This window comes from Triticum aestivum, chromosome 6D, assembly GCF_018294505.1.
Source record: "Triticum aestivum cultivar Chinese Spring chromosome 6D, IWGSC CS RefSeq v2.1, whole genome shotgun sequence".
Classification (NCBI taxonomy): domain Eukaryota; kingdom Viridiplantae; phylum Streptophyta; class Magnoliopsida; order Poales; family Poaceae; genus Triticum; species Triticum aestivum.
The window spans coordinates 142002193-142011527 of NC_057811.1; positions in this window are offsets into that span (position 1 = coordinate 142002193).

Below are 9335 nucleotides of genomic sequence, written 5' to 3' on the forward strand. Positions count from 1 at the left end.
GGCTTGGTCACCACCGGTGGCAGGCGACGCACCCGCGCGTGACGTGGTGCTGGAGGCGCGGTCAGGCTGAGGCTGGTCGGCCGCTCCACCATCCGGCTCGGCGTCTTCACCCTCCTCCTCCTCCTCTTCGCCCTCGTCGTTGGAGTCGATCTCCTCCGCCGAGTCTTCACCATCTGCCGGGTTCAGCCCGAACCACTCCTCCGGCTGGGCGACACCGTTGTCATCTACCTCAGGGGCGAAGACGCTGGTATCGGTGTAGTCGGCGATCGCCGAAGCCCGCCGGATGATAGCCGGCCGCGCCGGCTCCAGCTCCGTGTCGGCTTGCTGCCGCCAGGTAGCCAGCTGGTCCAGACTCAGGCCGGGATACCAGGCCTTGACGAACTCCAGCACCCGCCCGGCGCCGGACCAAGCCACCGAGGCCTTCCAGGCTTCGAAGCGGCCGACTGCCACCTCCAGCCAGTCGGCGGTCCGACTGGGGGTGCGAGGAACCACTTCGCCGGGCTAGAGGGTGGCCAATACTTGCGCCCCGGCACGCTGAAGCCGGCGGAGCAGTCGGTGAGCCGGCTGGAGACGGGCCTGGATCGCCAAGAGCTGCTCCTCCAGCGAACGGCCAGCGTTTGGCGCAATCTCGACGCCAGCCTGCCTTCGTGCTTGGCGGCGGGCCTCGATGATCTGGCTGGCGGTGGTAGAGTAGCGAGGGAAGTATTCTGTTCAAGAAAGAAAGAGAAAGAAGAGAAAACACCAAGTCAGAAAACGAGCCAAAAGCGGCAGACGGCAAGAAAGGACGAAGAAGTAGGCGGCTTACCGTCAACCAGATCTTCGATCTGGCCATAGCCATTGATCAGAGTCTACTTTACCTCAGCCCAGCCAGCCGCTTCTGTCTCGTACTCAGCCTGCAGGGCGGCTTCGCGGTCCTGCACCGCCTTCAGAGCTGCCTTGTGGCCCTCCTCCTGGTCGGCCAACCTCTTGGCCAGGCGGTCCCGTTCCTGCACCAAGGCGGCAAACTCGGCCTCCTTGGCACAAAGGGCAGTCTGAGACTCTCCCAGCTGTGCCCTCAGACTGGCGTTGGCCGCTGCAGGGACGGCAGAAAAAGAAGAAACAATAAGAGGAAGTCGTCAAGGAAGATCCGACCCGACTGCTCAGCAGTCGGCCCGAATCTCGGGGACTACACCCAGTGGGTGCGCTGACGCGCCCCCACATGAGATAAAGAACAAAGCACTTACCCCCGCTCTCAGTTAGGTCGGCGGTCTTCTGGGTCAGCTCCTGAGCCTGGGAGTTGAAGGCGGCCGCGCGAAGATTGTGGTAGTCCTGCAAGATAGACAGAAGATCGAAGTAAGAACAAGAACAGCAAAGCCAAATCCACTAAGAAGTTCCAAGCCGCCTGCTCAGCAGCCGACTCGGAACTCAGGGACTACACCAAGTGGGTGCGCTGACGCGCCCCCACGGAAGAAACCAAGATCAAGAAGAAGCAAGCTAAGAAGACTAACCCGGATGGCCGCCCGCGTCGCGAGGAATTCGTCGGTGTATGGCCTCAGCGCCGTAGCCTGGGCCTGGAGCCGGGTCCGGACGTCCTGCGCGGCCACGTTCATCAAGGCCGTCCCTCCGCCCGGCGTCCACCCCGAGGTGGCGCTAGCCACCTCCACATCCTGGGCCGACGAGCTGGAGCCCGCGGCCGGCTGCGGCTCCGACGCAGCCTTCTGTGGCTCTGACGCAGCCTTCCCCGCGCGCCGGCTCGGCGGCATCCAGACCGCCAGCTCAGTCCTCGCGGCCGGCTCGCCCCCCGCCGACTGCGCAGGCGGCAGATTAGGCCGGCCGCCTTGAGCCGCCCCAGTCGGCGGGGTCGGCACCGGCGCCCTCTCCAGGATGACGACGTCGTCATCCCTCTCCAGCCCCGGCTGGTTACCGCCGGCTTCTTCTGGCGGGGGCTCCGGGGCCCCAGGCGCTACGACGCGCAGTGGGTGACCAACAAGGCCCCCTCCGCCATCGCCGCAGTTGCAGCCTCCGCTTGGTCCTTGGCTGCGGCGTCGGCGCGCCTTCGCCGCCTCCTCCTCCTGCGCCGCCTGGGCGGCAGCCGCCTTCCGCGCCTCCGCCCCCCGCGCCTCCCGCTCCTCCCGCACCTCCCGCGCGTTCCGTTCCGTCGCTGCCTGAAGGTCGGCACGGGGGTCCACGCGGCGAGTAGTGCTCCCAGATCCCCTCGGCGACTCAACGACGGAGGCGGCAGCCGCCCGCTCCAGCGACAATGGAGCTCTGGTTGTTTGGAGAAAAAGACAAGGATTCAGAAGCCACCAGAGAAAACAAAAAAGAGTACACAAAAGAGTTTGAACTTACGCCGACACCGTCTGCGGTTGCTTCACCGTCTTGCGGAAGCGAGCCGCCTTCGCGGCCGCCTCCTCCCGCCTGGTCGCCGCCGCCCCGCCCCTGGGCTTCTTCGTCCGACTGCCGAACAAACCCTGCGCGGCACGACGCTTTTGCCCGCCGCCCCGAGCAGGCGGTGCAGTGGAGGAACCCGCGCCGCGGCCAGACGCCGGCTGACGGCGCGGGACGACTTCGGCCTCGTCGTCATCCAGCCAGTCGTCGAAGCTGACTCCATGCCCGTGGCCGCCTGCTTCGCCGCCGGTTTGGCCACCGCCCGGCTCGGTGTTGTCGTCCATAGCAGCCGCCCCCAAGTCGGGGTCCTCCAGATCGTGCTGCGTCCGGTCGGGGACGAATCGGCGCTCCGCGTCCGACCCGCCGGCAGGCCGAAGAAGAGGGCTCTCTCGAAGACAAGCCGACTAGTCAGAGTCGGCCAAAGGAACTCGGCGACAAAACTGAGAGAAGAAGAAGAGACAAGGAAAACATATCGTGGGCGGCGGATTGGCTCGGCTATATGGCTCCTTGCCGAACTGCCACTCTGTGGAGAGTTTGCAGTTCGCGAGGTAGTTCACCATATAGGCCACCTCGTCGTGCGGCATGTCCTTGGTACACATCCGGCTTGGATTGAGCTGGCCGCTCATCTGACAGATCAGATGAGGGCAGCTCTGAAGCGAGAGTACCTGGCGCGTGACGAAGGCGGCCAGCAGGTCGGACCCCGACAAGCCCTCCGACTGGGTCATCGCTCGCACTCGGGCGACGGCTGCGGCTCCAGCCGGCGTCAGCGTCATGGCCCAGTAGGACCACTGGGGCCGCCTGCCCGCCGGTGGGCCGGCTACGTAAGCCGGCAGATTGACGTAGTCACCCTACGGGGCGACGTTCTTCACGTAGAAGTATGACTTTTGCCATAGCTTCACCAACTGGATCAGCGTGATGATGGGGAAGGGGTTGTTGGCAGCCACCCTCCACATCGCGATGAAGGCGCCACTCTGAGCCGGCACGCCTTGCGTGTGCATGCCCAGCTTGGACTGGAAGAACACCCCCCAGAGCTCGAGGGTAGGGAGGACGCCGAGGTAGCCTTCGCACAAGGTGACGAAGGCAGACAGCAGCACCACCGTGTTCGGGGTGAGGTGGTGCGGCTGGAGTTGGTAGAACTCGAGCCAAGAGCGGAAGAAAGCGCTCACGGGCAGGCCGATGCCGCGCAAGAAATGCGAGCGGAAAACTACCCGCTCGCCTTCCCGCGGCGCCGGCGTAATCTCCTTCGCCGGCGCGTGTCGGACCTCCACCTTGTCCGCGCCGGGCAGCCGCCGCGTCTTGCGGAGGAATTCGACGTGATCCTCGTGGACGTTGGAGCCGTCCCAATCCCCGCCGTATTGCTCCGTGGCGGGGGGCATGGCGAAAACGAGCGCGGCGGCGGAGGAACGAGTGGTGGAAGAGCGCGGCGGCGAGGCGCTGTTGCAAGAAATGGCAGGAGGAAGAAGGTGGTGGAAAGAGGAGGAGCGTGCGAGAGCTTGCCGCTCTCCCTCTCCCCCTACTTATAGCTTCACGAGGTGAAGCCGGGGAGGCCGGACGTGGGGTGAGACGTGGGATTAATTGCACCCACTCCCCCCACGCCTCGCGATTATTACGCCCTAAAGGCGTGCCGAAACCGCCGCAGGGAGTAGTGCGGGCGGTTTCGGGATACAGAGAATCCACGCCTGGGCCCGGGCGTGGGCGTGGCAGGCCCCCGCCCTGCGGCGATGTCCCGTCGCGCACGTCGGCTGGCAGGCTTTTTAGCCAAGAGAGGCCACGTGGTTCGCAGGCGGCAAGTGGCCGGCCCGTGGCCCGGTGCACGCGCTGGCGAGCTCCCGCCCTCCGACTCCAAAATTTTTGGCCAAGACGGCGCGCCTAACCAAAGCCGGCACCCAGCTGCCGGCTTGTCAAGATGGGAAGCTGATCGAGCTTCTCGACTCCTACCCAACCTCGAAGCCCAATCAGCTTCAGGGACTACTGTCGGAGTAAATAGCCACGGGTAGCCTGACCGACTGCCCCTGGCTCTTCAAGAAATTATCAGGCCATTTGGGCCTTCAAGCATTTCAAGCATTGGGCCGCCCTCCCCGGCCGGCTACCTCTGAAGCCGACTCCCAGAAGGCAACCCAGCCTCAGCAACCTCCCCCCAAGATAACCACGGGATGGCCGACTCCAGGAAGCCGGCCATAGAGGATGCCGACTCCCCGGAGCCGGCCATGAAGAACGCTGACTCCCCAAAGCCGGCCACGAAGAGCGCCAACTCCAAGAAGCCGGCCAAGACCGCACCCACCAAAACTACACCCACATAACGGTGACAAGACGGGGTGTGGCCACAGTGCAGCCCACTACCCCCGAAGCCCGAGGCAGGCATGGCCACAGGACGCCGTACGGGACGGCCATCTCCCGTCCGGCTCGGCACTGTAGCCATGCTGGCCTCAATGTCACCCACGACAGACGCCAGTACGGCCCACGGGCAGCGGGCTCCTTTAGCCAGAGAGAGAGGTGAAGGCGGCCCGGCCTCCCCCAGTCGGCCAAGGGCGTAGCCGGCCCCCAGAAGCCGGCTACCCCCTCCCTCGAAGCATGTGCCACATTAAGGATACAAGACGAGGTAAGGCTACAGTGAGAGCCCTCGAGGCGGCACACTGTAGCCACGCTTACCTCGACGAAGCCCTCTTCATCAGGGACGAGGCTACAGTAAGCAGCCGCCGACAAGACCCTAGGCAGTGGGGCCGGCCTGTCGACCAAGAGGCCGGCATCCGGCGGGACCCACCAGTCGGCAGGCCCCAGCGGCCGGCGAAGAAGCCGGCGAGCGCAGACACTGACGACTGGGACCAGCGCCCAGCCGGATTACAATTGTACCCCCGGGGGGTAGGCCTATATAAACCCCCCGGGGCACCCATGCAAAGGGTTGGCTTCTTAGAGTTACACACACACCACAGATAGAGGGAAGCAAGAGCTAGCCTTGTTCTTCTTCCCCCTTGAACCCAACAGCTCTAGGAGCATTTGTAGCTACTCTTTCTGATCTAGTGATCATGCGGAGACCCCGCAGAGCAGGACTAGGGGTGTTATCTCCATGGAGAGCCCCGAACCTGGGTAAGATTCGCCGGCGTGCATGTCTTCGCCTCATCCCGTTTCCAGGCACCGGCGATGTCTTACTGGCACCCACCATGATAAGCCACCCGTTGGCATATGTCGCACCTACCACCCGACACTGGCATCCAAAGATGCTTTGTGATCCGCCAGACGCCTCTCCCGAGCCACGACATCCTCCCTCATCATCTGAAGAGTCTCTTGCTGCCTCATAAGCACCTTAAACTGCTTGTCGTGCCATTCGCGCAGCTCCAAACATTTGCTCTTCAGCCTCTGGTCCACTTTGTCGGTGGATTCACGTCGTGCCTTGAGCTCCTGCCACTTCTGGTTGTGTCGGTCTTGCATCTCTTTCAAGCCCGCCATCATGGATTTGATGAAGGACAAATCCATGGTGATGGCGGCAAAATCATCGCCCTCCCCGCCTTGCAGTTGAAGTGGCGCCAGAATTGCTGCAACTCTTCGTCAAGCTCTGCGTCTGACAGGGACGGACCGGGGGCTCCGATATCAGGCAATTGCGACACCACAGCCAGCGTGCTCAAGGAGGACAGCGGGACACCAGCAGCCCCCAGGAGAAGGAAGTGGGCCCACGGTTTGAAGATGAATTTTCGCCTCGGCAACCACTCCCTCAACTGGGGTGCTCTCCGGAGAACGCTCTACCACCACCAGGGAACCCTGTGTTCCCCCGGCAACAAGATCTTGACCCTCGGCGGTCGCGACCTTCACGGCTTCATCTGCGGCGGACCTCCCAATATCCGCCACCACCTCCAACAAATCTGATTCCTCGGCTTGAGGGTCTGCAGATGAGAGGTACCAGTAAGCGAACAGAAGGACAAAAACCTTGAAAAAAAAAGGAAGAGAAGAGGGAAGAAGACAGCAGATACAGCCAGAATATAAAAGAAAAAGAAGAGTCAAGTTATGTACCCGGAGAGATCTGCCAGACAGGGGTCTCTGCTCCCCCGACAACATTCGTTGCCGGGTCACAAGCTTCTTCCTCCGTCAGGGCAGACTCGGCAGCCCTCCGCGCTATCTCCACGGCTGAGGATTCCACGGCCACATTTTCGGTTTGGGCGTTAGGGGAGCCGTGCTCTTCAAGAGGCGACTTGCTCTGTGTCGTGTCGCCTTCTCCCCCACGGGGAGGAGCGGAGGGGCAGCCTCCATCGTCCCCGGCGGGCGGAGTCAAGTCCATGCTCCCAGGCTGGGAGCCAATCTGGGGGCTCGGCATGGGATCCCCTACATCCCTCTCCACCGAAGCTGAGCCCTCCACACCCTTCAGCGACCCGAGGCACCGGAGCCTTTTCTGGGAGTGGTGGACAAGGGTCTCCGCCTCCTCCTCCACTTCCCTGCAAGCAACGACAGGGATAAGAGGTCAGTCGACAGAAAGCATTTAAATCTACTTAGAAAGATATCCACCACAAAGAGAAATCTCCCTTACCCTTCCGCCATAAGCATAGAGTTCAAATTGAACTCTACGGGAGGAGGGGACTCCCGTCCTCTCTTCGGAGACTTAAGGATGGAACTTTCCGGCAGCTTCGATGCTTGCCGTGATACTTGGAGCTCCGGGGAAGGCGAGCTCTGTGAAGAGCTCGAGCCAGAGCGGGAGCTGTACTCCTCCTCCGAAGACACCGGCCGTTTGGCAGAAGGTGCCTTGGCCCGGGCAAGACGGGGGGATTGACGGCACGCCCCCTCGACCATTTGATCTTGGCGGAGGTCTTCTTCACCTTCTTGGTGGGTGGCACCGGGTTGGAGGTTGCCGCTCCCCGGGCAGCAGCGCGCCTGCGGGTACACAGGTCTGGATCTGGCACGGGGGCTCGCGGTCCTGCCGCAAGCCGCTACTCCTCCTCAGGGGCCGCTGCCGCACTCCCCTCCCTCTCAGTCTCCTCTCCCTCCTGGAGCTCCTTTGCTGCCGTGGCCAGAGCATCTAGCCCGGCAAGGCTATCCCCGACAAACTCTTCCCGGGCAGAATCTTCTGTGTTTTGTGCCTCGTTGCCGCCCTGGGAAGAGCTCCCGTCCCCATCTTTCCCCTTGCCCTTTCTGGCCTTCTCCATTTTTGCACAACGGGCAGCTTTGTCCTCCATGACTCTCTTCAGAATATATGCTACCTCCGCAGCAGAGGTGCATTTATACATTTCGCCTTCAGCCCTGGTGGCCTCTTCCACCAAGGTGCTCGACCATTGGAGCTCTTCGTCAAGGGAAGGGAGCTGCCAAGAGCCCGACACTCCTTCAGCATTGCAGTCCGGCATCCACTTCAATATTTGATCCCGGGCAGAGTTGATATTCACGGGAATAACTCTTGTCGGGAGCTTGAACATCTCGAAGGGGCTGAACAGTTGGTCGCACAACCAAGCATGGCCATAAACTAACAAATTGTTGGCCAGCCCCGGCAGCAGCCTCATCCTATCTACAACACCGCCGTATTGCCACATAGGCCTATCCCTGTCCTGCAGTGGTGACATGCGGTGGAGAAGGAATCCTACCCCCACATGCTCGAAGGTCAGCCCGGTAGTCACTAGGCGGATGATCCTATTGATTGTCGGGCGCAACCTGTCATCAGAGAGACCCTTGGCGCTCCAATTCTTGTCGCGCTCAACGCACTCTTGCCGCGCTCCACAAAACTCAGGAGCTTTCTCATCCTGAATCCAACACCAATCCCCTCTCTACTCATCCCATCTCTCACGTAAATGCCTCGGGAGGTAATTCTTCTTCATCTGAGGTATCCAGTTGATAATCCCGGAGCTAATCACCTTACTCTCCACCCGCGGGACGAAGTAATGACGGAATAGATCCACATTGGGCTTCACCCCAACAAAATTCTCGCATAAATGCGCGAAGATGGCCATTGTCGCCATTGCATTTCATGTCAAATCGAGGAGGTAGAACCCGTAGAGGTTCATGATTGCCTCAAAGAACTCACAAAAAGGAGGGCACAACCCGCAGATGAAATAAGCGGCAAAGAACCGATAAGAGTTGGGGGGATCCACCTCACCCACCTCAAAGACTACAGGAGCCCCATGTCCGTTCTCGACGGCTCGCCCCCACAGGTACCTGTACATCGCCTGAAGGACATGGCCGCATAAGTTGGATGGAACGAAGACGACGCCCCCGCTCCGTTTCCTGTTCAACTCCGCCGATCTCTTGTTCTCTTCGGCAGCAGTCTCTTTGACCGCAGTCATCGGCTTCTTCGCGAGTTTCTTCCCCATTGCCGCGGCAACGCGGAAGCGGCGGAGGGAGTCATTAGGTGGCAGTGGGAGGAAGGGCAAGATGAGAACTGGCACTTGGCTTGCGGAGGAAGATGGGGGAGCGGGGCGAGAGGCAGGTGAATCACGCCGCTCCAATTTTCCCTACTCTTAAGAGAGAGGAAGGTGGGAAGATACCATTTACCTTACCTGCAACAGTCCCATGGCCCCACGATGCACAATAATTACACGAAGGTGGACGTTGGGTTGACTGGTCATTGAGGCGAACCGCCGTGCGCAGCCCGCTCCTGCCACGTGTCCGTGCACTGTTTGGGGCCTAACCCAACATCCCACGCGGCAGACATGGCTCAGGCCCGGGGGCTTATGTTGAGGAAAATATACAGGGGCAGGCATTTTCCCCTTACTCGTGCACGGAGAAGACGAGGGCCAGACGGAGGTCGAAGAGCCAAGAGACTTGAAGAACCAACATGCAGCTCAAAGAGATTGAGATCAAGCCAAAGGAATAGGATACCGGCAAGAGAAGGGCCTCCCTAGCCGGGCAGGCGAGCCCGGCAAGGGGCCAGGCCACCACTAGAAGCAAGCAACCCAGACTCCCCGGCAGCTCCTGCCAGGGCTTGCAGGGACCGAACCACCCTGCCAAACGCACAAGTACAACCCACGTCATCAATCAGTGCGGTGTCAAGCCGCAAGATG